The sequence below is a fragment of the Carya illinoinensis genome, chromosome 11, assembly GCF_018687715.1.
Source record: "Carya illinoinensis cultivar Pawnee chromosome 11, C.illinoinensisPawnee_v1, whole genome shotgun sequence".
Lineage (NCBI taxonomy): Eukaryota > Viridiplantae > Streptophyta > Magnoliopsida > Fagales > Juglandaceae > Carya > Carya illinoinensis.
The window spans coordinates 19,525,571-19,549,986 of NC_056762.1; the positions used below are offsets into that span (position 1 = coordinate 19,525,571).

A 24,416-nucleotide genomic window follows, 5' to 3' on the forward strand; every position below is an offset into this window, starting at 1 on the left:
CCTTTTTATTTTTACCGCATCTCCGGTCGGATGGACCGGAACGACAACCGGGCAATGGATTCTTAGGAAAATCGCACCGACCCCATCGCTATCAATCAGATCGCCAGTTGGCATGGGATAGGCAGGGTGCGGCTAGGTCGTAATAGGATTATATTAGTTTTTCGCTGGTAGCATGATGGGTGCGATCATACCAGCACTAATGCACCGGATCCCATCAGAACTCCGCAGTTAAGCGTGCTTGGGCGAGAGTAGTACTAGGATGGGTGACCTCCTGGGAAGTCCTCGTGTTGCACCCCCCCTTTTAATTTTTACCGCATCTCTGGTCGGATGGACCGGAACGAGAACCGGGGAATGGATTTTTAGGAAAATCGCACCGACCCCATCGCGTAGCAATGGGTATCGGTCAGATCGCCGGTTGGCATGAGATAGGCAGGGTGCGGCTAGGTCGTAATAGGATTATATTAGTTTTTCGCTGGTAGCATGATGGGTGCGATCATACCAGCACTAATGCACCGGATCCCATCAGAACTCCGCAGTTAAGCGTGCTTGGGCGAGAGTAGTACTAGGATGGGTGACCTCCTGGGAAGTCCTCGTGTTGCACCCCCCCTTTTTATTTTTACCGCATCTCCGGTCGGATGGACCGGAACGACAACCGGGCAATGGATTCTTAGGAAAATCGCACCGACCCCATCGCGTAGCAATGGGTATCGATCAGATCGCCGGTTGGCATGGGATAGGCATGGTGCGGCTAGGTCGTAATAGGATTATATTAGTTTTTCGCTGGTAGCATGATGGGTGCGATCATACCAGCACTAATGCACCGGATCCCATCAGAACTCCGCAGTTAAGCGTGCTTGGGCGAGAGTAGTACTAGGATGGGTGACCTCCTGGGAAGTCCTCGTGTTGCACCCCCCCTTTTTATTTTTACCGCATCTCCGGTCGGATGGACCGGAACGACAACCGGGCAATGGATTCTTAGGAAAATCGCACCGACCCCATCGCTATCAATCAGATCGCCAGTTGGCATGGGATAGGCAGGGTGCGGCTAGGTCGTAATAGGATTATATTAGTTTTTCGCTGGTAGCATGATGGATGCGATCATACCAGCACTAATGCACCGGATCCCATCAGAACTCCGCAGTTAAGCGTGCTTGGGCGAGAGTAGTACTAGGATGGGTGACCTCCTGGGAAGTCCTCGTGTTGCACCCCCCCTTTTAATTTTTACCGCATCTCTGGTCGGATGGACCGGAACGAGAACCAGGGAATGGATTTTTAGGAAAATCGCACCGACCCCATCGCGTAGCGATGGGTATCGGTCAGATCGCCGGTTGGCATGAGATAGGCAGGGTGCGGCTAGGTCGTAATAGGATTATATTAGTTTTGCGCTGGTAGCATGATGGGTGCGATCATACCAGCACTAATGCACCGGATCCCATCAGAACTCCGCAGTTAAGCGTGCTTGGGCGAGAGTAGTACTAGGATGGGTGACCTCCTGGGAAGTCCTCGTGTTGCACCCCCCCTTTTAATTTTTACCGCATCTCTGGTCGGATGGACCGGAACGAGAACCAGGGAATGGATTTTTAGGAAAATCGCACCGACCCCATCGCGTAGCAATGGGTATCGGTCAGATCGCCGGTTGGCATGAGATAGGCAGGGTGCGGCTAGGTCGTAATAGGATTATATTAGTTTTTCGCTGGTAGCATGATGGGTGCGATCATACCAGCACTAATGCACCGGATCCCATCAGAACTCCGCAGTTAAGCGTGCTTGGGCGAGAGTAGTACTAGGATGGGTGACCTCCTGGGAAGTCCTCGTGTTGCACCCCCCCTTTTAATTTTTACCGCATCTCTGGTCGGATGGACCGGAACGAGAACCAGGGAATGGATTTTTAGGAAAATCGCACCGACCCCATCGCGTAGCAATGGGTATCGGTCAGATCGCCGGTTGGCATGAGATAGGCAGGGTGCGGCTAGGTCGTAATAGGATTATATTAGTTTTTCGCTGGTAGCATGATGGGTGCGATCATACCAGCACTAATGCACCGGATCCCATCAGAACTCCGCAGTTAAGCGTGCTTGGGCGAGAGTAGTACTAGGATGGGTGACCTCCTGGGAAGTCCTCGTGTTGCACCCCCCCTTTTTATTTTTACCGCATCTCCGGTCGGATGGACCGGAACGACAACCGGGCAATGGATTCTTAGGAAAATCGCACCGACCCCATCGCTATCAATCAGATCGCCAGTTGGCATGGGATAGGCAGGGTGCGGCTAGGTCGTAATAGGATTATATTAGTTTTTCGCTGGTAGCATGATGGGTGCGATCATACCAGCACTAATGCACCGGATCCCATCAGAACTCCGCAGTTAAGCGTGCTTGGGCGAGAGTAGTACTAGGATGGGTGACCTCCTGGGAAGTCCTCGTGTTGCACCCCCCCTTTTAATTTTTACCGCATCTCCGGTCGGATGGACCGGAACGACAACCGGGCAATGGATTCTTAGGAAAATCGCACCGACCCCATCGCGTAGCAATGGGTATCGATCAGATCGCCGGTTGGCATGGGATAGGCATGGTGCGGCTAGGTCGTAATAGGATTATATTAGTTTTTCGCTGGTAGCATGATGGGTGCGATCCTACCAGCACTAATGCACCGGATCCCATCAGAACTCAGCAGTTAAGCGTGCTTGGGCGAGAGTAGTACTAGGATGGGTGACCTCCTGGGAAGTCCTCGTGTTGCACCCCTCCTTTTTATTTTTACCGCATCTCCGGTCGGATGGACCGGAACGAGAACCGGGGAATGGATTTTTAGGAAAATCGCACCGACCCCATCGCGTAGCAATGGGTATCGGTCAGATCGCCGGTTGGCATGAGATAGGCAGGGTGCGGCTAGGTCGTAATAGGATTATATTAGTTTTTCGCTGGTAGCATGATGGGTGCGATCATACCAGCACTAATGCACCGGATCCCATCAGAACTCCGCAGTTAAGCGTGCTTGGGCGAGAGTAGTACTAGGATGGGTGACCTCCTGGGAAGTCCTCGTGTTGCACCCCCCCTTTTAATTTTTACCGCATCTCTGGTCGGATGGACCGGAACGAGAACCAGGGAATGGATTTTTAGGAAAATCGCACCGACCCCATCGCGTAGCATTGGGTATCGGTCAGATCGCCGGTTGGCATGAGATAGGCAGGGTGCGGCTAGGTCGTAATAGGATTATATTAGTTTTTCGCTGGTAGCATGATGGGTGCGATCATACCAGCACTAATGCACCGGATCCCATCAGAACTCCGCAGTTAAGCGTGCTTGGGCGAGAGTAGTACTAGGATGGGTGACCTCCTGGGAAGTCCTCGTGTTGCACCCCCCCTTTTTATTTTTACCGCATCTCCGGTCGGATGGACCGGAACGACAACCGGGCAATGGATTCTTAGGAAAATCGCACCGACCCCATCGCTATCAATCAGATCGCCAGTTGGCATGGGATAGGCAGGGTGCGGCTAGGTCGTAATAGGATTATATTAGTTTTTCGCTGGTAGCATGATGGGTGCGATCATACCAGCACTAATGCACCGGATCCCATCAGAACTCCGCAGTTAAGCGTGCTTGGGCGAGAGTAGTACTAGGATGGGTGACCTCCTGGGAAGTCCTCGTGTTGCACCCCCCCTTTTAATTTTTACCGCATCTCCGGTCGGATGGACCGGAACGACAACCGGGCAATGGATTCTTAGGAAAATCGCACCGACCCCATCGCGTAGCAATGGGTATCGATCAGATCGCCGGTTGGCATGGGATAGGCATGGTGCGGCTAGGTCGTAATAGGATTATATTAGTTTTTCGCTGGTAGCATGATGGGTGCGATCCTACCAGCACTAATGCACCGGATCCCATCAGAACTCAGCAGTTAAGCGTGCTTGGGCGAGAGTAGTACTAGGATGGGTGACCTCCTGGGAAGTCCTCGTGTTGCACCCCTCCTTTTTATTTTTACCGCATCTCCGGTCGGATGGACCGGAACGAGAACCGGGGAATGGATTTTTAGGAAAATCGCACCGACCCCATCGCGTAGCAATGGGTATCGGTCAGATCGCCGGTTGGCATGAGATAGGCAGGGTGCGGCTAGGTCGTAATAGGATTATATTAGTTTTTCGCTGGTAGCATGATGGGTGCGATCATACCAGCACTAATGCACCGGATCCCATCAGAACTCCGCAGTTAAGCGTGCTTGGGCGAGAGTAGTACTAGGATGGGTGACCTCCTGGGAAGTCCTCGTGTTGCACCCCCCCTTTTTATTTTTACCGCATCTCCGGTCGGATGGACCGGAACGACAACCGGGCAATGGATTCTTAGGAAAATCGCACCGACCCCATCGCGTAGCAATGGGTATCGATCAGATCGCCGGTTGGCATGGGATAGGCATGGTGCGGCTAGGTCGTAATAGGATTATATTAGTTTTTCGCTGGTAGCATGATGGGTGCGATCATACCAGCACTAATGCACCGGATCCCATCAGAACTCCGCAGTTAAGCGTGCTTGGGCGAGAGTAGTACTAGGATGGGTGACCTCCTGGGAAGTCCTCGTGTTGCACCCCCCCTTTTTATTTTTACCGCATCTCCGGTCGGATGGACCGGAACGACAACCGGGCAATGGATTCTTAGGAAAATCGCACCGACCCCATCGCTATCAATCAGATCGCCAGTTGGCATGGGATAGGCAGGGTGCGGCTAGGTCATAATAGGATTATATTAGTTTTTCGCTGGTAGCATGATGGGTGCGATCATACCAGCACTAATGCACCGGATCCCATCAGAACTCCGCAGTTAAGCGTGCTTGGGCGAGAGTAGTACTAGGATGGGTGACCTCCTGGGAAGTCCTCGTGTTGCACCCCCCCTTTTAATTTTTACCGCATCTCTGGTCGGATGGACCGGAACGAGAACCAGGGAATGGATTTTTAGGAAAATCGCACCGACCCCATCGCGTAGCAATGGGTATCGGTCAGATCGCCGGTTGGCATGAGATAGGCAGGGTGCGGCTAGGTCGTAATAGGATTATATTAGTTTTTCGCTGGTAGCATGATGGGTGCGATCATACCAGCACTAATGCACCGGATCCCATCAGAACTCCGCAGTTAAGCGTGCTTGGGCGAGAGTAGTACTAGGATGGGTGACCTCCTGGGAAGTCCTCGTGTTGCACCCCCCCTTTTAATTTTTACCGCATCTCTGGTCGGATGGACCGGAACGAGAACCAGGGAATGGATTTTTAGGAAAATCGCACCGACCCCATCGCGTAGCAATGGGTATCGGTCAGATCGCCGGTTGGCATGAGATAGGCAGGGTGCGGCTAGGTCGTAATAGGATTATATTAGTTTTTCGCTGGTAGCATGATGGGTGCGATCATACCAGCACTAATGCACCGGATCCCATCAGAACTCCGCAGTTAAGCGTGCTTGGGCGAGAGTAGTACTAGGATGGGTGACCTCCTGGGAAGTCCTCGTGTTGCACCCCCCCTTTTTATTTTTACCGCATCTCCGGTCGGATGGACCGGAACGACAACCGGGCAATGGATTCTTAGGAAAATCGCACCGACCCCATCGCTATCAATCAGATCGCCAGTTGGCATGGGATAGGCAGGGTGCGGCTAGGTCGTAATAGGATTATATTAGTTTTTCGCTGGTAGCATGATGGGTGCGATCATACCAGCACTAATGCACCGGATCCCATCAGAACTCCGCAGTTAAGCGTGCTTGGGCGAGAGTAGTACTAGGATGGGTGACCTCCTGGGAAGTCCTCGTGTTGCACCCCCCCTTTTAATTTTTACCGCATCTCTGGTCGGATGGACCGGAACGAGAACCGGGGAATGGATTTTTAGGAAAATCGCACCGACCCCATCGCGTAGCAATGGGTATCGGTCAGATCGCCGGTTGGCATGAGATAGGCAGGGTGCGGCTAGGTCGTAATAGGATTATATTAGTTTTTCGCTGGTAGCATGATGGGTGCGATCATACCAGCACTAATGCACCGGATCCCATCAGAACTCCGCAGTTAAGCGTGCTTGGGCGAGAGTAGTACTAGGATGGGTGACCTCCTGGGAAGTCCTCGTGTTGCACCCCCCCTTTTTATTTTTACCGCATCTCCGGTCGGATGGACCGGAACGACAACCGGGCAATGGATTCTTAGGAAAATCGCACCGACCCCATCGCGTAGCAATGGGTATCGATCAGATCGCCGGTTGGCATGGGATAGGCATGGTGCGGCTAGGTCGTAATAGGATTATATTAGTTTTTCGCTGGTAGCATGATGGGTGCGATCATACCAGCACTAATGCACCGGATCCCATCAGAACTCCGCAGTTAAGCGTGCTTGGGCGAGAGTAGTACTAGGATGGGTGACCTCCTGGGAAGTCCTCGTGTTGCACCCCCCCTTTTTATTTTTACCGCATCTCCGGTCGGATGGACCGGAACGACAACCGGGCAATGGATTCTTAGGAAAATCGCACCGACCCCATCGCTATCAATCAGATCGCCAGTTGGCATGGGATAGGCAGGGTGCGGCTAGGTCGTAATAGGATTATATTAGTTTTTCGCTGGTAGCATGATGGATGCGATCATACCAGCACTAATGCACCGGATCCCATCAGAACTCCGCAGTTAAGCGTGCTTGGGCGAGAGTAGTACTAGGATGGGTGACCTCCTGGGAAGTCCTCGTGTTGCACCCCCCCTTTTAATTTTTACCGCATCTCTGGTCGGATGGACCGGAACGAGAACCAGGGAATGGATTTTTAGGAAAATCGCACCGACCCCATCGCGTAGCGATGGGTATCGGTCAGATCGCCGGTTGGCATGAGATAGGCAGGGTGCGGCTAGGTCGTAATAGGATTATATTAGTTTTGCGCTGGTAGCATGATGGGTGCGATCATACCAGCACTAATGCACCGGATCCCATCAGAACTCCGCAGTTAAGCGTGCTTGGGCGAGAGTAGTACTAGGATGGGTGACCTCCTGGGAAGTCCTCGTGTTGCACCCCCCCTTTTAATTTTTACCGCATCTCTGGTCGGATGGACCGGAACGAGAACCAGGGAATGGATTTTTAGGAAAATCGCACCGACCCCATCGCGTAGCAATGGGTATCGGTCAGATCGCCGGTTGGCATGAGATAGGCAGGGTGCGGCTAGGTCGTAATAGGATTATATTAGTTTTTCGCTGGTAGCATGATGGGTGCGATCATACCAGCACTAATGCACCGGATCCCATCAGAACTCCGCAGTTAAGCGTGCTTGGGCGAGAGTAGTACTAGGATGGGTGACCTCCTGGGAAGTCCTCGTGTTGCACCCCCCCTTTTAATTTTTACCGCATCTCTGGTCGGATGGACCGGAACGAGAACCAGGGAATGGATTTTTAGGAAAATCGCACCGACCCCATCGCGTAGCAATGGGTATCGGTCAGATCGCCGGTTGGCATGAGATAGGCAGGGTGCGGCTAGGTCGTAATAGGATTATATTAGTTTTTCGCTGGTAGCATGATGGGTGCGATCATACCAGCACTAATGCACCGGATCCCATCAGAACTCCGCAGTTAAGCGTGCTTGGGCGAGAGTAGTACTAGGATGGGTGACCTCCTGGGAAGTCCTCGTGTTGCACCCCCCCTTTTTATTTTTACCGCATCTCCGGTCGGATGGACCGGAACGACAACCGGGCAATGGATTCTTAGGAAAATCGCACCGACCCCATCGCTATCAATCAGATCGCCAGTTGGCATGGGATAGGCAGGGTGCGGCTAGGTCGTAATAGGATTATATTAGTTTTTCGCTGGTAGCATGATGGGTGCGATCATACCAGCACTAATGCACCGGATCCCATCAGAACTCCGCAGTTAAGCGTGCTTGGGCGAGAGTAGTACTAGGATGGGTGACCTCCTGGGAAGTCCTCGTGTTGCACCCCCCCTTTTAATTTTTACCGCATCTCCGGTCGGATGGACCGGAACGACAACCGGGCAATGGATTCTTAGGAAAATCGCACCGACCCCATCGCGTAGCAATGGGTATCGATCAGATCGCCGGTTGGCATGGGATAGGCATGGTGCGGCTAGGTCGTAATAGGATTATATTAGTTTTTCGCTGGTAGCATGATGGGTGCGATCCTACCAGCACTAATGCACCGGATCCCATCAGAACTCAGCAGTTAAGCGTGCTTGGGCGAGAGTAGTACTAGGATGGGTGACCTCCTGGGAAGTCCTCGTGTTGCACCCCTCCTTTTTATTTTTACCGCATCTCCGGTCGGATGGACCGGAACGAGAACCGGGGAATGGATTTTTAGGAAAATCGCACCGACCCCATCGCGTAGCAATGGGTATCGGTCAGATCGCCGGTTGGCATGAGATAGGCAGGGTGCGGCTAGGTCGTAATAGGATTATATTAGTTTTTCGCTGGTAGCATGATGGGTGCGATCATACCAGCACTAATGCACCGGATCCCATCAGAACTCCGCAGTTAAGCGTGCTTGGGCGAGAGTAGTACTAGGATGGGTGACCTCCTGGGAAGTCCTCGTGTTGCACCCCCCCTTTTTATTTTTACCGCATCTCCGGTCGGATGGACCGGAACGACAACCGGGCAATGGATTCTTAGGAAAATCGCACCGACCCCATCGCGTAGCAATGGGTATCGATCAGATCGCCGGTTGGCATGGGATAGGCATGGTGCGGCTAGGTCGTAATAGGATTATATTAGTTTTTCGCTGGTAGCATGATGGGTGCGATCATACCAGCACTAATGCACCGGATCCCATCAGAACTCCGCAGTTAAGCGTGCTTGGGCGAGAGTAGTACTAGGATGGGTGACCTCCTGGGAAGTCCTCGTGTTGCACCCCCCCTTTTTATTTTTACCGCATCTCCGGTCGGATGGACCGGAACGACAACCGGGCAATGGATTCTTAGGAAAATCGCACCGACCCCATCGCTATCAATCAGATCGCCAGTTGGCATGGGATAGGCAGGGTGCGGCTAGGTCGTAATAGGATTATATTAGTTTTTCGCTGGTAGCATGATGGATGCGATCATACCAGCACTAATGCACCGGATCCCATCAGAACTCCGCAGTTAAGCGTGCTTGGGCGAGAGTAGTACTAGGATGGGTGACCTCCTGGGAAGTCCTCGTGTTGCACCCCCCCTTTTAATTTTTACCGCATCTCTGGTCGGATGGACCGGAACGAGAACCAGGGAATGGATTTTTAGGAAAATCGCACCGACCCCATCGCGTAGCGATGGGTATCGGTCAGATCGCCGGTTGGCATGAGATAGGCAGGGTGCGGCTAGGTCGTAATAGGATTATATTAGTTTTGCGCTGGTAGCATGATGGGTGCGATCATACCAGCACTAATGCACCGGATCCCATCAGAACTCCGCAGTTAAGCGTGCTTGGGCGAGAGTAGTACTAGGATGGGTGACCTCCTGGGAAGTCCTCGTGTTGCACCCCCCCTTTTAATTTTTACCGCATCTCTGGTCGGATGGACCGGAACGAGAACCAGGGAATGGATTTTTAGGAAAATCGCACCGACCCCATCGCGTAGCAATGGGTATCGGTCAGATCGCCGGTTGGCATGAGATAGGCAGGGTGCGGCTAGGTCGTAATAGGATTATATTAGTTTTTCGCTGGTAGCATGATGGGTGCGATCATACCAGCACTAATGCACCGGATCCCATCAGAACTCCGCAGTTAAGCGTGCTTGGGCGAGAGTAGTACTAGGATGGGTGACCTCCTGGGAAGTCCTCGTGTTGCACCCCCCCTTTTTATTTTTACCGCATCTCCGGTCGGATGGACCGGAACGACAACCGGGCAATGGATTCTTAGGAAAATCGCACCGACCCCATCGCGTAGCAATGGGTATCGATCAGATCGCCGGTTGGCATGGGATAGGCATGGTGCGGCTAGGTCGTAATAGGATTATATTAGTTTTTCGCTGGTAGCATGATGGGTGCGATCCTACCAGCACTAATGCACCGGATCCCATCAGAACTCAGCAGTTAAGCGTGCTTGGGCGAGAGTAGTACTAGGATGGGTGACCTCCTGGGAAGTCCTCGTGTTGCACCCCCCCTTTTTATTTTTACCGCATCTCCGGTCTGATGGACCGGAACGACAACCGGGCAATGGATTCTTAGGAAAATCGCACCGACCCCATCGCTATCAATCAGATCGCCAGTTGGCATGGGATAGGCAGGGTGCGCTAGGTCGTAATAGGATTATATTAGTTTTTCGCTGGTAGCATGATGGGTGCGATCATACCAGCACTAATGCAACGGATCCCATCAGAACTCCGCAGTTAAGCGTGCTTGGGCGAGAGTAGTACTAGGATGGGTGACCTCCTGGGAAGTCCTCGTGTTGCACCCCCCCTTTTAATTTTTACCGCATCTCTGGTCGGATGGACCGGAACGAGAACCGGGGAATGGATTTTTAGGAAAATCGCACCGACCCCATCGCGTAGCGATGGGTATCGGTCAGATCGCCGGTTGGCATGAGATAGGCAGGGTGCGGCTAGGTCGTAATAGGATTATATTAGTTTTTCGCTGGTAGCATGATGGGTGCGATCATACCAGCACTAATGCACCGGATCCCATCAGAACTCCGCAGTTAAGCGTGCTTGGGCGAGAGTAGTACTAGGATGGGTGACCTCCTGGGAAGTCCTCGTGTTGCACCCCCCCTTTTTATTTTTACCGCATCTCCGGTCGGATGGACCGGAACGACAACCGGGCAATGGATTCTTAGGAAAATCGCACCGACCCCATCGCGTAGCAATGGGTATCGATCAGATCGCCGGTTGGCATGGGATAGGCATGGTGCGGCTAGGTCGTAATAGGATTATATTAGTTTTTCGCTGGTAGCATGATGGGTGCGATCATACCAGCACTAATGCACCGGATCCCATCAGAACTCCGCAGTTAAGCGTGCTTGGGCGAGAGTAGTACTAGGATGGGTGACCTCCTGGGAAGTCCTCGTGTTGCACCCCCCCTTTTTATTTTTACCGCATCTCCGGTCGGATGGACCGGAACGACAACCGGGCAATGGATTCTTAGGAAAATCGCACCGACCCCATCGCTATCAATCAGATCGCCAGTTGGCATGGGATAGGCAGGGTGCGGCTAGGTCGTAATAGGATTATATTAGTTTTTCGCTGGTAGCATGATGGATGCGATCATACCAGCACTAATGCACCGGATCCCATCAGAACTCCGCAGTTAAGCGTGCTTGGGCGAGAGTAGTACTAGGATGGGTGACCTCCTGGGAAGTCCTCGTGTTGCACCCCCCCTTTTAATTTTTACCGCATCTCTGGTCGGATGGACCGGAACGAGAACCAGGGAATGGATTTTTAGGAAAATCGCACCGACCCCATCGCGTAGCGATGGGTATCGGTCAGATCGCCGGTTGGCATGAGATAGGCAGGGTGCGGCTAGGTCGTAATAGGATTATATTAGTTTTGCGCTGGTAGCATGATGGGTGCGATCATACCAGCACTAATGCACCGGATCCCATCAGAACTCCGCAGTTAAGCGTGCTTGGGCGAGAGTAGTACTAGGATGGGTGACCTCCTGGGAAGTCCTCGTGTTGCACCCCCCCTTTTAATTTTTACCGCATCTCTGGTCGGATGGACCGGAACGAGAACCAGGGAATGGATTTTTAGGAAAATCGCACCGACCCCATCGCGTAGCAATGGGTATCGGTCAGATCGCCGGTTGGCATGAGATAGGCAGGGTGCGGCTAGGTCGTAATAGGATTATATTAGTTTTTCGCTGGTAGCATGATGGGTGCGATCATACCAGCACTAATGCACCGGATCCCATCAGAACTCCGCAGTTAAGCGTGCTTGGGCGAGAGTAGTACTAGGATGGGTGACCTCCTGGGAAGTCCTCGTGTTGCACCCCCCCTTTTAATTTTTACCGCATCTCTGGTCGGATGGACCGGAACGAGAACCAGGGAATGGATTTTTAGGAAAATCGCACCGACCCCATCGCGTAGCAATGGGTATCGGTCAGATCGCCGGTTGGCATGAGATAGGCAGGGTGCGGCTAGGTCGTAATAGGATTATATTAGTTTTTCGCTGGTAGCATGATGGGTGCGATCATACCAGCACTAATGCACCGGATCCCATCAGAACTCCGCAGTTAAGCGTGCTTGGGCGAGAGTAGTACTAGGATGGGTGACCTCCTGGGAAGTCCTCGTGTTGCACCCCCCCTTTTTATTTTTACCGCATCTCCGGTCGGATGGACCGGAACGACAACCGGGCAATGGATTCTTAGGAAAATCGCACCGACCCCATCGCTATCAATCAGATCGCCAGTTGGCATGGGATAGGCAGGGTGCGGCTAGGTCGTAATAGGATTATATTAGTTTTTCGCTGGTAGCATGATGGGTGCGATCATACCAGCACTAATGCACCGGATCCCATCAGAACTCCGCAGTTAAGCGTGCTTGGGCGAGAGTAGTACTAGGATGGGTGACCTCCTGGGAAGTCCTCGTGTTGCACCCCCCCTTTTAATTTTTACCGCATCTCTGGTCGGATGGACCGGAACGAGAACCGGGGAATGGATTTTTAGGAAAATCGCACCGACCCCATCGCGTAGCAATGGGTATCGGTCAGATCGCCGGTTGGCATGAGATAGGCAGGGTGCGGCTAGGTCGTAATAGGATTATATTAGTTTTTCGCTGGTAGCATGATGGGTGCGATCATACCAGCACTAATGCACCGGATCCCATCAGAACTCCGCAGTTAAGCGTGCTTGGGCGAGAGTAGTACTAGGATGGGTGACCTCCTGGGAAGTCCTCGTGTTGCACCCCCCCTTTTTATTTTTACCGCATCTCCGGTCGGATGGACCGGAACGACAACCGGGCAATGGATTCTTAGGAAAATCGCACCGACCCCATCGCGTAGCAATGGGTATCGATCAGATCGCCGGTTGGCATGGGATAGGCATGGTGCGGCTAGGTCGTAATAGGATTATATTAGTTTTTCGCTGGTAGCATGATGGGTGCGATCATACCAGCACTAATGCACCGGATCCCATCAGAACTCCGCAGTTAAGCGTGCTTGGGCGAGAGTAGTACTAGGATGGGTGACCTCCTGGGAAGTCCTCGTGTTGCACCCCCCCTTTTTATTTTTACCGCATCTCCGGTCGGATGGACCGGAACGACAACCGGGCAATGGATTCTTAGGAAAATCGCACCGACCCCATCGCTATCAATCAGATCGCCAGTTGGCATGGGATAGGCAGGGTGCGGCTAGGTCGTAATAGGATTATATTAGTTTTTCGCTGGTAGCATGATGGATGCGATCATACCAGCACTAATGCACCGGATCCCATCAGAACTCCGCAGTTAAGCGTGCTTGGGCGAGAGTAGTACTAGGATGGGTGACCTCCTGGGAAGTCCTCGTGTTGCACCCCCCCTTTTAATTTTTACCGCATCTCTGGTCGGATGGACCGGAACGAGAACCAGGGAATGGATTTTTAGGAAAATCGCACCGACCCCATCGCGTAGCGATGGGTATCGGTCAGATCGCCGGTTGGCATGAGATAGGCAGGGTGCGGCTAGGTCGTAATAGGATTATATTAGTTTTGCGCTGGTAGCATGATGGGTGCGATCATACCAGCACTAATGCACCGGATCCCATCAGAACTCCGCAGTTAAGCGTGCTTGGGCGAGAGTAGTACTAGGATGGGTGACCTCCTGGGAAGTCCTCGTGTTGCACCCCCCCTTTTAATTTTTACCGCATCTCTGGTCGGATGGACCGGAACGAGAACCAGGGAATGGATTTTTAGGAAAATCGCACCGACCCCATCGCGTAGCAATGGGTATCGGTCAGATCGCCGGTTGGCATGAGATAGGCAGGGTGCGGCTAGGTCGTAATAGGATTATATTAGTTTTTCGCTGGTAGCATGATGGGTGCGATCATACCAGCACTAATGCACCGGATCCCATCAGAACTCCGCAGTTAAGCGTGCTTGGGCGAGAGTAGTACTAGGATGGGTGACCTCCTGGGAAGTCCTCGTGTTGCACCCCCCCTTTTTATTTTTACCGCATCTCCGGTCGGATGGACCGGAACGACAACCGGGCAATGGATTCTTAGGAAAATCGCACCGACCCCATCGCGTAGCAATGGGTATCGATCAGATCGCCGGTTGGCATGGGATAGGCATGGTGCGGCTAGGTCGTAATAGGATTATATTAGTTTTTCGCTGGTAGCGTGATGGGTGCGATCCTACCAGCACTAATGCACCGGATCCCATCAGAACTCAGCAGTTAAGCGTGCTTGGGCGAGAGTAGTACTAGGATGGGTGACCTCCTGGGAAGTCCTCGTGTTGCACCCCCCCTTTTTATTTTTACCGCATCTCCGGTCTGATGGACCGGAACGACAACCGGGCAATGGATTCTTAGGAAAATCGCACCGACCCCATCGCTATCAATCAGATCGCCAGTTGGCATGGGATAGGCAGGGTGCGCTAGGTCGTAATAGGATTATATTAGTTTTTCGCTGGTAGCATGATGGGTGCGATCATACCAGCACTAATGCACCGGATCCCATCAGAACTCCGCAGTTAAGCGTGCTTGGGCGAGAGTAGTACTAGGATGGGTGACCTCCTGGGAAGTCCTCGTGTTGCACCCCCCCTTTTAATTTTTACCGCATCTCTGGTCGGATGGACCGGAACGAGAACCAGGGAATGGATTTTTAGGAAAATCGCACCGACCCCATCGCGTAGCAATGGGTATGGTCAGATCGCCGGTTGGCATGAGATAGGCAGGGTGCGGCTAGGTCGTAATAGGATTATATTAGTTTTTCGCTGGTAGCATGATGGGTGCGATCATACCAGCACTAATGCACCGGATCCCATCAGAACTCCGCAGTTAAGCGTGCTTGGGCGAGAGTAGTACTAGGATGGGTGACCTCCTGGGAAGTCCTCGTGTTGCACCCCCCCTTTTAATTTTTACCGCATCTCTGGTCGGATGGACCGGAACGAGAACCAGGGAATGGATTTTTAGGAAAATCGCACCGACCCCATCGCGTAGCAATGGGTATCGGTCAGATCGCCGGTTGGCATGAGATAGGCAGGGTGCGGCTAGGTCGTAATAGGATTATATTAGTTTTTCGCTGGTAGCATGATGGGTGCGATCATACCAGCACTAATGCACCGGATCCCATCAGAACTCCGCAGTTAAGCGTGCTTGGGCGAGAGTAGTACTAGGATGGGTGACCTCCTGGGAAGTCCTCGTGTTGCACCCCCCCTTTTTATTTTTACCGCATCTCCGGTCGGATGGACCGGAACGACAACCGGGCAATGGATTCTTAGGAAAATCGCACCGACCCCATCGCTATCAATCAGATCGCCAGTTGGCATGGGATAGGCAGGGTGCGGCTAGGTCGTAATAGGATTATATTAGTTTTTCGCTGGTAGCATGATGGGTGCGATCATACCAGCACTAATGCACCGGATCCCATCAGAACTCCGCAGTTAAGCGTGCTTGGGCGAGAGTAGTACTAGGATGGGTGACCTCCTGGGAAGTCCTCGTGTTGCACCCCCCCTTTTAATTTTTACCGCATCTCTGGTCGGATGGACCGGAACGAGAACCGGGGAATGGATTTTTAGGAAAATCGCACCGACCCCATCGCGTAGCAATGGGTATCGGTCAGATCGCCGGTTGGCATGAGATAGGCAGGGTGCGGCTAGGTCGTAATAGGATTATATTAGTTTTTCGCTGGTAGCATGATGGGTGCGATCATACCAGCACTAATGCACCGGATCCCATCAGAACTCCGCAGTTAAGCGTGCTTGGGCGAGAGTAGTACTAGGATGGGTGACCTCCTGGGAAGTCCTCGTGTTGCACCCCCCCTTTTTATTTTTACCGCATCTCCGGTCGGATGGACCGGAACGACAACCGGGCAATGGATTCTTAGGAAAATCGCACCGACCCCATCGCGTAGCAATGGGTATCGATCAGATCGCCGGTTGGCATGGGATAGGCATGGTGCGGCTAGGTCGTAATAGGATTATATTAGTTTTTCGCTGGTAGCATGATGGGTGCGATCCTACCAGCACTAATGCACCGGATCCCATCAGAACTCAGCAGTTAAGCGTGCTTGGGCGAGAGTAGTACTAGGATGGGTGACCTCCTGGGAAGTCCTCGTGTTGCACCCCCCCTTTTTATTTTTACCGCATCTCCGGTCTGATGGACCGGAACGACAACCGGGCAATGGATTCTTAGGAAAATCGCACCGACCCCATCGCTATCAATCAGATCGCCAGTTGGCATGGGATAGGCAGGGTGCGCTAGGTCGTAATAGGATTATATTAGTTTTTCGCTGGTAGCATGATGGGTGCGATCATACCAGCACTAATGCAACGGATCCCATCAGAACTCCGCAGTTAAGCGTGCTTGGGCGAGAGTAGTACTAGGATGGGTGACCTCCTGGGAAGTCCTCGTGTTGCACCCCCCCTTTTAATTTTTACCGCATCTCTGGTCGGATGGACCGGAACGAGAACCGGGGAATGGATTTTTAGGAAAATCGCACCGACCCCATCGCGTAGCAATGGGTATCGGTCAGATCGCCGGTTGGCATGAGATAGGCAGGGTGCGGCTAGGTCGTAATAGGATTATATTAGTTTTTCGCTGGTAGCATGATGGGTGCGATCATACCAGCACTAATGCACCGGATCCCATCAGAACTCCGCAGTTAAGCGTGCTTGGGCGAGAGTAGTACTAGGATGGGTGACCTCCTGGGAAGTCCTCGTGTTGCACCCCCCCTTTTTATTTTTACCGCATCTCCGGTCGGATGGACCGGAACGACAACCGGGCAATGGATTCTTAGGAAAATCGCACCGACCCCATCGCGTAGCAATGGGTATCGATCAGATCGCCGGTTGGCATGGGATAGGCATGGTGCGGCTAGGTCGTAATAGGATTATATTAGTTTTTCGCTGGTAGCATGATGGGTGCGATCATACCAGCACTAATGCACCGGATCCCATCAGAACTCCGCAGTTAAGCGTGCTTGGGCGAGAGTAGTACTAGGATGGGTGACCTCCTGGGAAGTCCTCGTGTTGCACCCCCCCTTTTTATTTTTACCGCATCTCCGGTCGGATGGACCGGAACGACAACCGGGCAATGGATTCTTAGGAAAATCGCACCGACCCCATCGCTATCAATCAGATCGCCAGTTGGCATGGGATAGGCAGGGTGCGGCTAGGTCGTAATAGGATTATATTAGTTTTTCGCTGGTAGCATGATGGATGCGATCATACCAGCACTAATGCACCGGATCCCATCAGAACTCCGCAGTTAAGCGTGCTTGGGCGAGAGTAGTACTAGGATGGGTGACCTCCTGGGAAGTCCTCGTGTTGCACCCCCCCTTTTAATTTTTACCGCATCTCTGGTCGGATGGACCGGAACGAGAACCAGGGAATGGATTTTTAGGAAAATCGCACCGACCCCATCGCGTAGCAATGGGTATCGGTCAGATCGCCGGTTGGCATGAGATAGGCAGGGTGCGGCTAGGTCGTAATAGGATTATATTAGTTTTTCGCTGGTAGCATGATGGGTGCGATCATACCAGCACTAATGCACCGGATCCCATCAGAACTCCGCAGTTAAGCGTGCTTGGGCGAGAGTAGTACTAGGATGGGTGACCTCCTGGGAAGTCCTCGTGTTGCACCCCCCCTTTTTATTTTTACCGCATCTCCGGTCGGATGGACCGGAACGACAACCGGGCAATGGATTCTTAGGAAAATCGCACCGACCCCATCGCTATCAATCAGATCGCCAGTTGGCATGGGATAGGCAGGGTGCGGCTAGGTCGTAATAGGATTATATTAGTTTTTCGCTGGTAGCATGATGGGTGCGATCATACCAGCACTAATGCACCGGATCCCATCAGAACTCCGCAGTTAAGCGTGCTTGGGCGAGAGTAGTACTAGGATGGGTGACCTCCTGGGAAGTCCTCGTGTTGCACCCCCCCTTTTAATTTTTACCGCATCTCTGGTCGGATGGACCGGAACGAGAACCGGGGAATGGATTTTTAGGAAAATCGCACCGACCCCATCGCGTAGCAATGGGTATCGGTCAGATCGCCGGTTGGCATGAGATAGGCAGGGTGCGGCTAGGTCGTAATAGGATTATATTAGTTTTTCGCTGGTAGCATGATGGGTGCGATCATACCAGCACTAATGCACCGGATCCCATCAGAACTCCGCAGTTAAGCGTGCTTGGGCGAGAGTAGTACTAGGATGGGTGACCTCCTGGGAAGTCCTCGTGTTGCACCCCCCCTTTTTATTTTTACCGCATCTCCGGTCGGATGGACCGGAACGACAACCGGGCAATGGATTCTTAGGAAAATCGCACCGACCCCATCGCGTAGCAATGGGTATCGATCAGATCGCCGGTTGGCATGGGATAGGCATGGTGCGGCTAGGTCGTAATAGGATTATATTAGTTTTTCGCTGGTAGCATGATGGGTGCGATCCTACCAGCACTAATGCACCGGATCCCATCAGAACTCAGCAGTTAAGCGTGCTTGGGCGAGAGTAGTACTAGGATGGGTGACCTCCTGGGAAGTCCTCGTGTTGCACCCCCCCTTTTTATTTTTACCGCATCTCCGGTCTGATGGACCGGAACGACAACCGGGCAATGGATTCTTAGGAAAATCGCACCGACCCCATCGCTATCAATCAGATCGCCAGTTGGCATGGGATAGGCAGGGTGCGCTAGGTCGTAATAGGATTATATTAGTTTTTCGCTGGTAGCATGATGGGTGCGATCATACCAGCACTAATGCAACGGATCCCATCAGAACTCCGCAGTTAAGCGTGCTTGGGCGAGAGTAGTACTAGGATGGGTGACCTCCTGGGAAGTCCTCGTGTTGCACCCCCCCTTTTAATTTTTACCGCATCTCTGGTCGGATGGACCGGAACGAGAACCGGGGAATGGATTTTTAGGAAAATCGCACCGACCCCATCGCGTAGCAATGGGTATCGGTCAGATCGCCGGTTGGCATGAGATAGGCAGGGTGCGGCTAGGTCGTAATAGGATTATATTAGTTTTTCGCTGGTAGCATGATGGGTGCGATCATACCAGCACTAATGCACCGGATCCCATCAGAACTCCGCAGTTAAGCGTGCTTGGGCGAGAGTAGTACTAGGATGGGTGACCTCCTGGGAAGTCCTCGTGTTGCACCCCCCCTTTTTATTTTTACCGCATCTCCGGTCGGATGGACCGGAACGACAACCGGGCAATGGATTCTTAGGAAAATCGCACCGACCCCATCGCGTAGCAATGGGTATCGATCAGATCGCCGGTTGGCATGGGATAGGCATGGTGCGGCTAGGTCGTAATAGGATTATATTAGTTTTTCGCTGGTAGCATGATGGGTGCGATCATACCAGCACTAATGCACCGGATCCCATCAGAACTCCGCAGTTAAGCGTGCTTGCGCGAGAGTAGTACTAGGATGGGTGACCTCCTGGGAAGTCCTCGTGTTGCACCCCCCCTTTTTATTTTTACCGCATCTCCGGTCGGATGGACCGGAACGACAACCGGGCAATGGATTCTTAGGAAAATCGCACCGACCCCATCGCTATCAATCAGATCGCCAGTTGGCATGGGATAGGCAGGGTGCGGCTAGGTCGTAATAGGATTATATTAGTTTTTCGCTGGTAGCATGATGGATGCGATCATACCAGCACTAATGCACCGGATCCCATCAGAACTCCGCAGTTAAGCGTGCTTGGGCGAGAGTAGTACTAGGATGGGTGACCTCCTGGGAAGTCCTCGTGTTGCACCCCCCCTTTTAATTTTTACCGCATCTCTGGTCGGATGGACCGGAACGAGAACCAGGGAATGGATTTTTAGGAAAATCGCACCGACCCCATCGCGTAGCGATGGGTATCGGTCAGATCGCCGGTTGGCATGAGATAGGCAGGGTGCGGCTAGGTCGTAATAGGATTATATTAGTTTTGCGCTGGTAGCATGATGGGTGCGATCATACCAGCACTAATGCACCGGATCCCATCAGAACTCCGCAGTTAAGCGTGCTTGGGCGAGAGTAGTACTAGGATGGGTGACCTCCTGGGAAGTCCTCGTGTTGCACCCCCCCTTTTAATTTTTACCGCATCTCTGGTCGGATGGACCGGAACGAGAACCAGGGAATGGATTTTTAGGAAAATCGCACCGACCCCATCGCGTAGCAATGGGTATCGGTCAGATCGCCGGTTGGCATGAGATAGGCAGGGTGCGGCTAGGTCGTAATAGGATTATATTAGTTTTTCGCTGGTAGCATGATGGGTGCGATCATACCAGCACTAATGCACCGGATCCCATCAGAACTCCGCAGTTAAGCGTGCTTGGGCGAGAGTAGTACTAGGATGGGTGACCTCCTGGGAAGTCCTCGTGTTGCACCCCCCCTTTTAATTTTTACCGCATCTCTGGTCGGATGGACCGGAACGAGAACCAGGGAATGGATTTTTAGGAAAATCGCACCGACCCCATCGCGTAGCAATGGGTATCGGTCAGATCGCCGGTTGGCATGAGATAGGCAGGGTGCGGCTAGGTCGTAATAGGATTATATTAGTTTTTCGCTGGTAGCATGATGGGTGCGATCATACCAGCACTAATGCACCGGATCCCATCAGAACTCCGCAGTTAAGCGTGCTTGGGCGAGAGTAGTACTAGGATGGGTGACCTCCTGGGAAGTCCTCGTGTTGCACCCCCCCTTTTTATTTTTACCGCATCTCCGGTCGGATGGACCGGAACGACAACCGGGCAATGGATTCTTAGGAAAATCGCACCGACCCCATCGCTATCAATCAGATCGCCAGTTGGCATGGGATAGGCAGGGTGCGGCTAGGTCGTAATAGGATTATATTAGTTTTTCGCTGGTAGCATGATGGGTGCGATCATACCAGCACTAATGCACCGGATCCCATCAGAACTCCGCAGTTAAGCGTGCTTGGGCGAGAGTAGTACTAGGATGGGTGACCTCCTGGGAAGTCCTCGTGTTGCACCCCCCCTTTTAATTTTTACCGCATCTCTGGTCGGATGGACCGGAACGAGAACCGGGGAATGGATTTTTAGGAAAATCGCACCGACCCCATCGCGTAGCAATGGGTATCGGTCAGATCGCCGGTTGGCATGAGATAGGCAGGGTGCGGCTAGGTCGTAATAGGATTATATTAGTTTTTCGCTGGTAGCATGATGGGTGCGATCATACCAGCACTAATGCACCGGATCCCATCAGAACTCCGCAGTTAAGCGTGCTTGGGCGAGAGTAGTACTAGGATGGGTGACCTCCTGGGAAGTCCTCGTGTTGCACCCCCCCTTTTTATTTTTACCGCATCTCCGGTCGGATGGACCGGAACGACAACCGGGCAATGGATTCTTAGGAAAATCGCACCGACCCCATCGCGTAGCAATGGGTATCGATCAGATCGCCGGTTGGCATGGGATAGGCATGGTGCGGCTAGGTCGTAATAGGATTATATTAGTTTTTCGCTGGTAGCATGATGGGTGCGATCATACCAGCACTAATGCACCGGATCCCATCAGAACTCCGCAGTTAAGCGTGCTTGGGCGAGAGTAGTACTAGGATGGGTGACCTCCTGGGAAGTCCTCGTGTTGCACCCCCCCTTTTTATTTTTACCGCATCTCCGGTCGGATGGACCGGAACGACAACCGGGCAATGGATTCTTAGGAAAATCGCACCGACCCCATCGCTATCAATCAGATCGCCAGTTGGCATGGGATAGGCAGGGTGCGGCTAGGTCGTAATAGGATTATATTAGTTTTTCGCTGGTAGCATGATGGATGCGATCATACCAGCACTAATGCACCGGATCCCATCAGAACTCCGCAGTGAAGCGTGCTTGGGCGAGAGTAGTACTAGGATGGGTGACCTCCTGGGAAGTCCTCGTGTTGCACCCCCCCTTTTAATTTTTACCGCATCTCTGGTCGGATGGACCGGAACGAGAACCGGGGAATGGATTTTTAGGAAAATCGCACCGACCCCATCGCGTAGCAATGGGTATCGGTCAGATCGCCGGTTGGCATGAGATAGGCAGGGTGCGGCTAGGTCGTAATAGGATTATATTAGTTTTTCGCTGGTAGCATGATGGGTGCGATCATACCAGCACTAATGCACCGGATCCCATCAGAACTCCGCAGTTAAGCGTGCTTGGGCGAGAGTAGTACTAGGATGGGTGACCTCCTGGGAAGTCCTCGTGTTGCACCCCCCCTTTTTATTTTTACCGCATCTCCGGTCGGATGGACCGGAACGACAACCGGGCAATGGATTCTTAGGAAAATCGCACCGACCCCATCGCGTAGCAATGGGTATCGATCAGATCGCCGGTTGGCATGGGATAGGCATGGTGCGGCTAGGTCGTAATAGGATTATATTAGTTTTTCGCTGGTAGCATGATGGGTGCGATCATACCAGCACTAATGCACCGGATCCCATCAGAACTCCGCAGTTAAGCGTGCTTGGGCGAGAGTAGTACTAGGATGGGTGACCTCCTGGGAAGTCCTCGTGTTGCACCCCCCCTTTTTATTTTTACCGCATCTCCGGTCGGATGGACCGGAACGACAACCGGGCAATGGATTCTTAGGAAAATCGCACCGACCCCATCGCGTAGCAATGGGTATCGATCAGATCGCCGGTTGGCATGGGATAGGCATGGTGCGGCTAGGTCGTAATAGGATTATATTAGTTTTTCGCTGGTAGCATGATGGGTGCGATCATACCAGCACTAATGCACCGGATCCCATCAGAACTCCGCAGTTAAGCGTGCTTGGGCGAGAGTAGTACTAGGATGGGTGACCTCCTGGGAAGTCCTCGTGTTGCACCCCCCCTTTTTATTTTTACCGCATCTCCGGTCGGATGGACCGGAACGACAACCGGGCAATGGATTCTTAGGAAAATCGCACCGACCCCATCGCTATCAATCAGATCGCCAGTTGGCATGGGATAGGCAGGGTGCGGCTAGGTCGTAATAGGATTATATTAGTTTTTCGCTGGTAGCATGATGGATGCGATCATACCAGCACTAATGCACCGGATCCCATCAGAACTCCGCAGTGAAGCGTGCTTGGGCGAGAGTAGTACTAGGATGGGTGACCTCCTGGGAAGTCCTCGTGTTGCACCCCCCCTTTTAATTTTTACCGCATCTCTGGTCGGATGGACCGGAACGAGAACCGGGGAATGGATTTTTAGGAAAATCGCACCGACCCCATCGCGTAGCAATGGGTATCGGTCAGATCGCCGGTTGGCATGAGATAGGCAGGGTGCGGCTAGGTCGTAATAGGATTATATTAGTTTTTCGCTGGTAGCATGATGGGTGCGATCATACCAGCACTAATGCACCGGATCCCATCAGAACTCCGCAGTTAAGCGTGCTTGGGCGAGAGTAGTACTAGGATGGGTGACCTCCTGGGAAGTCCTCGTGTTGCACCCCCCCTTTTTATTTTTACCGCATCTCCGGTCGGATGGACCGGAACGACAACCGGGCAATGGATTCTTAGGAAAATCGCACCGACCCCATCGCGTAGCAATGGGTATCGATCAGATCGCCGGTTGGCATGGGATAGGCATGGTGCGGCTAGGTCGTAATAGGATTATATTAGTTTTTCGCTGGTAGCATGATGGGTGCGATCCTACCAGCACTAATGCACCGGATCCCATCAGAACTCAGCAGTTAAGCGTGCTTGGGCGAGAGTAGTACTAGGATGGGTGACCTCCTGGGAAGTCCTCGTGTTGCACCCCCCCTTTTTATTTTTACCGCATCTCCGGTCTGATGGACCGGAACGACAACCGGGCAATGGATTCTTAGGAAAATCGCACCGACCCCATCGCTATCAATCAGATCGCCAGTTGGCATGGGATAGGCAGGGTGCGCTAGGTCGTAATAGGATTATATTAGTTTTTCGCTGGTAGCATGATGGGTGCGATCATACCAGCACTAATGCAACGGATCCCATCAGAACTCCGCAGTTAAGCGTGCTTGGGCGAGAGTAGTACTAGGATGGGTGACCTCCTGGGAAGTCCTCGTGTTGCACCCCCCCTTTTAATTTTTACCGCATCTCTGGTCGGATGGACCGGAACGAGAACCGGGGAATGGATTTTTAGGAAAATCGCACCGACCCCATCGCGTAGCAATGGGTATCGGTCAGATCGCCGGTTGGCATGAGATAGGCAGGGTGCGGCTAGGTCGTAATAGGATTATATTAGTTTTTCGCTGGTAGCATGATGGGTGCGATCATACCAGCACTAATGCACCGGATCCCATCAGAACTCCGCAGTTAAGCGTGCTTGGGCGAGAGTAGTACTAGGATGGGTGACCTCCTGGGAAGTCCTCGTGTTGCACCCCCCCTTTTTATTTTTACCGCATCTCCGGTCGGATGGACCGGAACGACA

At 52.5% G+C, this 24,416-nt stretch overlaps 80 non-coding genes across 80 annotated transcripts; all 80 read left to right on the forward strand.

Annotated features, from left to right (window-relative positions):
• The first annotated feature begins 177 nt into the window (after positions 1-177).
• Positions 178-296, forward strand: LOC122286246. Its single transcript, XR_006233580.1, has one exon. It is a non-coding gene; the product is annotated as a 5S ribosomal RNA (ribosomal RNA).
• A 189-nt stretch (positions 297-485) lies between these two features.
• Positions 486-604, forward strand: LOC122286247. Its single transcript, XR_006233581.1, has one exon. It is a non-coding gene; the product is annotated as a 5S ribosomal RNA (ribosomal RNA).
• Positions 605-793: 189 nt separating this feature from the next.
• Positions 794-912, forward strand: LOC122286248. Its single transcript, XR_006233582.1, has one exon. It is a non-coding gene; the product is annotated as a 5S ribosomal RNA (ribosomal RNA).
• Positions 913-1,090: 178 nt separating this feature from the next.
• On the forward strand, positions 1,091-1,209 carry LOC122287568. The gene has a single exon (XR_006234858.1). It is a non-coding gene; the product is annotated as a 5S ribosomal RNA (ribosomal RNA).
• A 189-nt stretch (positions 1,210-1,398) lies between these two features.
• Positions 1,399-1,517, forward strand: LOC122286250. The gene has a single exon (XR_006233584.1). It is a non-coding gene; the product is annotated as a 5S ribosomal RNA (ribosomal RNA).
• A 189-nt stretch (positions 1,518-1,706) lies between these two features.
• LOC122286251 lies at positions 1,707-1,825 on the forward strand. The gene has a single exon (XR_006233585.1). It is a non-coding gene; the product is annotated as a 5S ribosomal RNA (ribosomal RNA).
• Positions 1,826-2,014: 189 nt separating this feature from the next.
• LOC122286252 lies at positions 2,015-2,133 on the forward strand. Its single transcript, XR_006233586.1, has one exon. It is a non-coding gene; the product is annotated as a 5S ribosomal RNA (ribosomal RNA).
• A 178-nt stretch (positions 2,134-2,311) lies between these two features.
• Positions 2,312-2,430, forward strand: LOC122286253. The gene has a single exon (XR_006233587.1). It is a non-coding gene; the product is annotated as a 5S ribosomal RNA (ribosomal RNA).
• Positions 2,431-2,619: 189 nt separating this feature from the next.
• Positions 2,620-2,738, forward strand: LOC122283119. Its single transcript, XR_006230601.1, has one exon. It is a non-coding gene; the product is annotated as a 5S ribosomal RNA (ribosomal RNA).
• A 189-nt stretch (positions 2,739-2,927) lies between these two features.
• LOC122286254 lies at positions 2,928-3,046 on the forward strand. Its single transcript, XR_006233588.1, has one exon. It is a non-coding gene; the product is annotated as a 5S ribosomal RNA (ribosomal RNA).
• A 189-nt stretch (positions 3,047-3,235) lies between these two features.
• Positions 3,236-3,354, forward strand: LOC122286255. The gene has a single exon (XR_006233589.1). It is a non-coding gene; the product is annotated as a 5S ribosomal RNA (ribosomal RNA).
• A 178-nt stretch (positions 3,355-3,532) lies between these two features.
• On the forward strand, positions 3,533-3,651 carry LOC122286256. The gene has a single exon (XR_006233590.1). It is a non-coding gene; the product is annotated as a 5S ribosomal RNA (ribosomal RNA).
• Positions 3,652-3,840: 189 nt separating this feature from the next.
• Positions 3,841-3,959, forward strand: LOC122283120. Its single transcript, XR_006230602.1, has one exon. It is a non-coding gene; the product is annotated as a 5S ribosomal RNA (ribosomal RNA).
• Positions 3,960-4,148: 189 nt separating this feature from the next.
• LOC122286257 lies at positions 4,149-4,267 on the forward strand. Its single transcript, XR_006233591.1, has one exon. It is a non-coding gene; the product is annotated as a 5S ribosomal RNA (ribosomal RNA).
• Positions 4,268-4,456: 189 nt separating this feature from the next.
• Positions 4,457-4,575, forward strand: LOC122286258. The gene has a single exon (XR_006233592.1). It is a non-coding gene; the product is annotated as a 5S ribosomal RNA (ribosomal RNA).
• Positions 4,576-4,753: 178 nt separating this feature from the next.
• Positions 4,754-4,872, forward strand: LOC122286259. Its single transcript, XR_006233593.1, has one exon. It is a non-coding gene; the product is annotated as a 5S ribosomal RNA (ribosomal RNA).
• A 189-nt stretch (positions 4,873-5,061) lies between these two features.
• LOC122286261 lies at positions 5,062-5,180 on the forward strand. The gene has a single exon (XR_006233595.1). It is a non-coding gene; the product is annotated as a 5S ribosomal RNA (ribosomal RNA).
• Positions 5,181-5,369: 189 nt separating this feature from the next.
• On the forward strand, positions 5,370-5,488 carry LOC122286262. The gene has a single exon (XR_006233596.1). It is a non-coding gene; the product is annotated as a 5S ribosomal RNA (ribosomal RNA).
• A 178-nt stretch (positions 5,489-5,666) lies between these two features.
• On the forward strand, positions 5,667-5,785 carry LOC122286263. Its single transcript, XR_006233597.1, has one exon. It is a non-coding gene; the product is annotated as a 5S ribosomal RNA (ribosomal RNA).
• A 189-nt stretch (positions 5,786-5,974) lies between these two features.
• Positions 5,975-6,093, forward strand: LOC122286264. Its single transcript, XR_006233598.1, has one exon. It is a non-coding gene; the product is annotated as a 5S ribosomal RNA (ribosomal RNA).
• A 189-nt stretch (positions 6,094-6,282) lies between these two features.
• On the forward strand, positions 6,283-6,401 carry LOC122286265. The gene has a single exon (XR_006233599.1). It is a non-coding gene; the product is annotated as a 5S ribosomal RNA (ribosomal RNA).
• A 178-nt stretch (positions 6,402-6,579) lies between these two features.
• On the forward strand, positions 6,580-6,698 carry LOC122287569. Its single transcript, XR_006234859.1, has one exon. It is a non-coding gene; the product is annotated as a 5S ribosomal RNA (ribosomal RNA).
• Positions 6,699-6,887: 189 nt separating this feature from the next.
• On the forward strand, positions 6,888-7,006 carry LOC122286266. The gene has a single exon (XR_006233600.1). It is a non-coding gene; the product is annotated as a 5S ribosomal RNA (ribosomal RNA).
• Positions 7,007-7,195: 189 nt separating this feature from the next.
• On the forward strand, positions 7,196-7,314 carry LOC122286267. The gene has a single exon (XR_006233601.1). It is a non-coding gene; the product is annotated as a 5S ribosomal RNA (ribosomal RNA).
• A 189-nt stretch (positions 7,315-7,503) lies between these two features.
• Positions 7,504-7,622, forward strand: LOC122286268. The gene has a single exon (XR_006233602.1). It is a non-coding gene; the product is annotated as a 5S ribosomal RNA (ribosomal RNA).
• A 178-nt stretch (positions 7,623-7,800) lies between these two features.
• LOC122286269 lies at positions 7,801-7,919 on the forward strand. Its single transcript, XR_006233603.1, has one exon. It is a non-coding gene; the product is annotated as a 5S ribosomal RNA (ribosomal RNA).
• A 189-nt stretch (positions 7,920-8,108) lies between these two features.
• On the forward strand, positions 8,109-8,227 carry LOC122283121. Its single transcript, XR_006230603.1, has one exon. It is a non-coding gene; the product is annotated as a 5S ribosomal RNA (ribosomal RNA).
• A 189-nt stretch (positions 8,228-8,416) lies between these two features.
• On the forward strand, positions 8,417-8,535 carry LOC122286270. Its single transcript, XR_006233604.1, has one exon. It is a non-coding gene; the product is annotated as a 5S ribosomal RNA (ribosomal RNA).
• A 189-nt stretch (positions 8,536-8,724) lies between these two features.
• LOC122286272 lies at positions 8,725-8,843 on the forward strand. Its single transcript, XR_006233606.1, has one exon. It is a non-coding gene; the product is annotated as a 5S ribosomal RNA (ribosomal RNA).
• Positions 8,844-9,021: 178 nt separating this feature from the next.
• LOC122287570 lies at positions 9,022-9,140 on the forward strand. Its single transcript, XR_006234860.1, has one exon. It is a non-coding gene; the product is annotated as a 5S ribosomal RNA (ribosomal RNA).
• Positions 9,141-9,329: 189 nt separating this feature from the next.
• LOC122286273 lies at positions 9,330-9,448 on the forward strand. The gene has a single exon (XR_006233607.1). It is a non-coding gene; the product is annotated as a 5S ribosomal RNA (ribosomal RNA).
• A 189-nt stretch (positions 9,449-9,637) lies between these two features.
• Positions 9,638-9,756, forward strand: LOC122286274. Its single transcript, XR_006233608.1, has one exon. It is a non-coding gene; the product is annotated as a 5S ribosomal RNA (ribosomal RNA).
• A 189-nt stretch (positions 9,757-9,945) lies between these two features.
• LOC122283124 lies at positions 9,946-10,064 on the forward strand. Its single transcript, XR_006230605.1, has one exon. It is a non-coding gene; the product is annotated as a 5S ribosomal RNA (ribosomal RNA).
• A 177-nt stretch (positions 10,065-10,241) lies between these two features.
• Positions 10,242-10,360, forward strand: LOC122288094. Its single transcript, XR_006235369.1, has one exon. It is a non-coding gene; the product is annotated as a 5S ribosomal RNA (ribosomal RNA).
• Positions 10,361-10,549: 189 nt separating this feature from the next.
• LOC122286275 lies at positions 10,550-10,668 on the forward strand. Its single transcript, XR_006233609.1, has one exon. It is a non-coding gene; the product is annotated as a 5S ribosomal RNA (ribosomal RNA).
• A 189-nt stretch (positions 10,669-10,857) lies between these two features.
• LOC122286276 lies at positions 10,858-10,976 on the forward strand. Its single transcript, XR_006233610.1, has one exon. It is a non-coding gene; the product is annotated as a 5S ribosomal RNA (ribosomal RNA).
• Positions 10,977-11,154: 178 nt separating this feature from the next.
• On the forward strand, positions 11,155-11,273 carry LOC122287572. Its single transcript, XR_006234862.1, has one exon. It is a non-coding gene; the product is annotated as a 5S ribosomal RNA (ribosomal RNA).
• A 189-nt stretch (positions 11,274-11,462) lies between these two features.
• Positions 11,463-11,581, forward strand: LOC122286277. The gene has a single exon (XR_006233611.1). It is a non-coding gene; the product is annotated as a 5S ribosomal RNA (ribosomal RNA).
• A 189-nt stretch (positions 11,582-11,770) lies between these two features.
• Positions 11,771-11,889, forward strand: LOC122286278. The gene has a single exon (XR_006233612.1). It is a non-coding gene; the product is annotated as a 5S ribosomal RNA (ribosomal RNA).
• Positions 11,890-12,078: 189 nt separating this feature from the next.
• LOC122286279 lies at positions 12,079-12,197 on the forward strand. Its single transcript, XR_006233613.1, has one exon. It is a non-coding gene; the product is annotated as a 5S ribosomal RNA (ribosomal RNA).
• A 178-nt stretch (positions 12,198-12,375) lies between these two features.
• Positions 12,376-12,494, forward strand: LOC122286280. The gene has a single exon (XR_006233614.1). It is a non-coding gene; the product is annotated as a 5S ribosomal RNA (ribosomal RNA).
• Positions 12,495-12,683: 189 nt separating this feature from the next.
• On the forward strand, positions 12,684-12,802 carry LOC122286281. Its single transcript, XR_006233615.1, has one exon. It is a non-coding gene; the product is annotated as a 5S ribosomal RNA (ribosomal RNA).
• Positions 12,803-12,991: 189 nt separating this feature from the next.
• On the forward strand, positions 12,992-13,110 carry LOC122286283. Its single transcript, XR_006233617.1, has one exon. It is a non-coding gene; the product is annotated as a 5S ribosomal RNA (ribosomal RNA).
• Positions 13,111-13,288: 178 nt separating this feature from the next.
• On the forward strand, positions 13,289-13,407 carry LOC122287573. The gene has a single exon (XR_006234863.1). It is a non-coding gene; the product is annotated as a 5S ribosomal RNA (ribosomal RNA).
• A 189-nt stretch (positions 13,408-13,596) lies between these two features.
• On the forward strand, positions 13,597-13,715 carry LOC122286284. The gene has a single exon (XR_006233618.1). It is a non-coding gene; the product is annotated as a 5S ribosomal RNA (ribosomal RNA).
• A 189-nt stretch (positions 13,716-13,904) lies between these two features.
• On the forward strand, positions 13,905-14,023 carry LOC122286285. The gene has a single exon (XR_006233619.1). It is a non-coding gene; the product is annotated as a 5S ribosomal RNA (ribosomal RNA).
• A 189-nt stretch (positions 14,024-14,212) lies between these two features.
• LOC122283125 lies at positions 14,213-14,331 on the forward strand. The gene has a single exon (XR_006230606.1). It is a non-coding gene; the product is annotated as a 5S ribosomal RNA (ribosomal RNA).
• Positions 14,332-14,508: 177 nt separating this feature from the next.
• Positions 14,509-14,627, forward strand: LOC122286286. The gene has a single exon (XR_006233620.1). It is a non-coding gene; the product is annotated as a 5S ribosomal RNA (ribosomal RNA).
• Positions 14,628-14,815: 188 nt separating this feature from the next.
• LOC122286287 lies at positions 14,816-14,934 on the forward strand. Its single transcript, XR_006233621.1, has one exon. It is a non-coding gene; the product is annotated as a 5S ribosomal RNA (ribosomal RNA).
• Positions 14,935-15,123: 189 nt separating this feature from the next.
• LOC122286289 lies at positions 15,124-15,242 on the forward strand. Its single transcript, XR_006233623.1, has one exon. It is a non-coding gene; the product is annotated as a 5S ribosomal RNA (ribosomal RNA).
• A 178-nt stretch (positions 15,243-15,420) lies between these two features.
• On the forward strand, positions 15,421-15,539 carry LOC122286290. Its single transcript, XR_006233624.1, has one exon. It is a non-coding gene; the product is annotated as a 5S ribosomal RNA (ribosomal RNA).
• A 189-nt stretch (positions 15,540-15,728) lies between these two features.
• LOC122286291 lies at positions 15,729-15,847 on the forward strand. Its single transcript, XR_006233625.1, has one exon. It is a non-coding gene; the product is annotated as a 5S ribosomal RNA (ribosomal RNA).
• A 189-nt stretch (positions 15,848-16,036) lies between these two features.
• Positions 16,037-16,155, forward strand: LOC122283126. The gene has a single exon (XR_006230607.1). It is a non-coding gene; the product is annotated as a 5S ribosomal RNA (ribosomal RNA).
• Positions 16,156-16,332: 177 nt separating this feature from the next.
• On the forward strand, positions 16,333-16,451 carry LOC122288095. The gene has a single exon (XR_006235370.1). It is a non-coding gene; the product is annotated as a 5S ribosomal RNA (ribosomal RNA).
• A 189-nt stretch (positions 16,452-16,640) lies between these two features.
• Positions 16,641-16,759, forward strand: LOC122286292. The gene has a single exon (XR_006233626.1). It is a non-coding gene; the product is annotated as a 5S ribosomal RNA (ribosomal RNA).
• Positions 16,760-16,948: 189 nt separating this feature from the next.
• On the forward strand, positions 16,949-17,067 carry LOC122286293. Its single transcript, XR_006233627.1, has one exon. It is a non-coding gene; the product is annotated as a 5S ribosomal RNA (ribosomal RNA).
• A 178-nt stretch (positions 17,068-17,245) lies between these two features.
• LOC122287574 lies at positions 17,246-17,364 on the forward strand. The gene has a single exon (XR_006234864.1). It is a non-coding gene; the product is annotated as a 5S ribosomal RNA (ribosomal RNA).
• Positions 17,365-17,553: 189 nt separating this feature from the next.
• On the forward strand, positions 17,554-17,672 carry LOC122286295. Its single transcript, XR_006233629.1, has one exon. It is a non-coding gene; the product is annotated as a 5S ribosomal RNA (ribosomal RNA).
• A 178-nt stretch (positions 17,673-17,850) lies between these two features.
• Positions 17,851-17,969, forward strand: LOC122286296. Its single transcript, XR_006233630.1, has one exon. It is a non-coding gene; the product is annotated as a 5S ribosomal RNA (ribosomal RNA).
• A 189-nt stretch (positions 17,970-18,158) lies between these two features.
• On the forward strand, positions 18,159-18,277 carry LOC122286297. Its single transcript, XR_006233631.1, has one exon. It is a non-coding gene; the product is annotated as a 5S ribosomal RNA (ribosomal RNA).
• Positions 18,278-18,466: 189 nt separating this feature from the next.
• LOC122283127 lies at positions 18,467-18,585 on the forward strand. Its single transcript, XR_006230608.1, has one exon. It is a non-coding gene; the product is annotated as a 5S ribosomal RNA (ribosomal RNA).
• Positions 18,586-18,762: 177 nt separating this feature from the next.
• Positions 18,763-18,881, forward strand: LOC122288096. The gene has a single exon (XR_006235371.1). It is a non-coding gene; the product is annotated as a 5S ribosomal RNA (ribosomal RNA).
• A 189-nt stretch (positions 18,882-19,070) lies between these two features.
• On the forward strand, positions 19,071-19,189 carry LOC122286299. The gene has a single exon (XR_006233632.1). It is a non-coding gene; the product is annotated as a 5S ribosomal RNA (ribosomal RNA).
• A 189-nt stretch (positions 19,190-19,378) lies between these two features.
• Positions 19,379-19,497, forward strand: LOC122288650. The gene has a single exon (XR_006235904.1). It is a non-coding gene; the product is annotated as a 5S ribosomal RNA (ribosomal RNA).
• A 178-nt stretch (positions 19,498-19,675) lies between these two features.
• Positions 19,676-19,794, forward strand: LOC122287575. Its single transcript, XR_006234865.1, has one exon. It is a non-coding gene; the product is annotated as a 5S ribosomal RNA (ribosomal RNA).
• A 189-nt stretch (positions 19,795-19,983) lies between these two features.
• LOC122286300 lies at positions 19,984-20,102 on the forward strand. The gene has a single exon (XR_006233633.1). It is a non-coding gene; the product is annotated as a 5S ribosomal RNA (ribosomal RNA).
• A 189-nt stretch (positions 20,103-20,291) lies between these two features.
• Positions 20,292-20,410, forward strand: LOC122286301. Its single transcript, XR_006233634.1, has one exon. It is a non-coding gene; the product is annotated as a 5S ribosomal RNA (ribosomal RNA).
• A 189-nt stretch (positions 20,411-20,599) lies between these two features.
• On the forward strand, positions 20,600-20,718 carry LOC122286302. Its single transcript, XR_006233635.1, has one exon. It is a non-coding gene; the product is annotated as a 5S ribosomal RNA (ribosomal RNA).
• Positions 20,719-20,896: 178 nt separating this feature from the next.
• LOC122286303 lies at positions 20,897-21,015 on the forward strand. The gene has a single exon (XR_006233636.1). It is a non-coding gene; the product is annotated as a 5S ribosomal RNA (ribosomal RNA).
• Positions 21,016-21,204: 189 nt separating this feature from the next.
• On the forward strand, positions 21,205-21,323 carry LOC122286304. Its single transcript, XR_006233637.1, has one exon. It is a non-coding gene; the product is annotated as a 5S ribosomal RNA (ribosomal RNA).
• Positions 21,324-21,512: 189 nt separating this feature from the next.
• Positions 21,513-21,631, forward strand: LOC122286305. Its single transcript, XR_006233638.1, has one exon. It is a non-coding gene; the product is annotated as a 5S ribosomal RNA (ribosomal RNA).
• Positions 21,632-21,809: 178 nt separating this feature from the next.
• On the forward strand, positions 21,810-21,928 carry LOC122288217. The gene has a single exon (XR_006235488.1). It is a non-coding gene; the product is annotated as a 5S ribosomal RNA (ribosomal RNA).
• Positions 21,929-22,117: 189 nt separating this feature from the next.
• Positions 22,118-22,236, forward strand: LOC122286307. The gene has a single exon (XR_006233640.1). It is a non-coding gene; the product is annotated as a 5S ribosomal RNA (ribosomal RNA).
• Positions 22,237-22,425: 189 nt separating this feature from the next.
• On the forward strand, positions 22,426-22,544 carry LOC122286308. Its single transcript, XR_006233641.1, has one exon. It is a non-coding gene; the product is annotated as a 5S ribosomal RNA (ribosomal RNA).
• Positions 22,545-22,733: 189 nt separating this feature from the next.
• On the forward strand, positions 22,734-22,852 carry LOC122286309. The gene has a single exon (XR_006233642.1). It is a non-coding gene; the product is annotated as a 5S ribosomal RNA (ribosomal RNA).
• A 178-nt stretch (positions 22,853-23,030) lies between these two features.
• Positions 23,031-23,149, forward strand: LOC122288219. The gene has a single exon (XR_006235490.1). It is a non-coding gene; the product is annotated as a 5S ribosomal RNA (ribosomal RNA).
• A 189-nt stretch (positions 23,150-23,338) lies between these two features.
• Positions 23,339-23,457, forward strand: LOC122286310. Its single transcript, XR_006233643.1, has one exon. It is a non-coding gene; the product is annotated as a 5S ribosomal RNA (ribosomal RNA).
• Positions 23,458-23,646: 189 nt separating this feature from the next.
• Positions 23,647-23,765, forward strand: LOC122283128. Its single transcript, XR_006230609.1, has one exon. It is a non-coding gene; the product is annotated as a 5S ribosomal RNA (ribosomal RNA).
• Positions 23,766-23,942: 177 nt separating this feature from the next.
• LOC122288097 lies at positions 23,943-24,061 on the forward strand. The gene has a single exon (XR_006235372.1). It is a non-coding gene; the product is annotated as a 5S ribosomal RNA (ribosomal RNA).
• Positions 24,062-24,250: 189 nt separating this feature from the next.
• LOC122286311 lies at positions 24,251-24,369 on the forward strand. The gene has a single exon (XR_006233644.1). It is a non-coding gene; the product is annotated as a 5S ribosomal RNA (ribosomal RNA).
• The last annotated feature ends 47 nt before the right edge of the window (positions 24,370-24,416 follow it).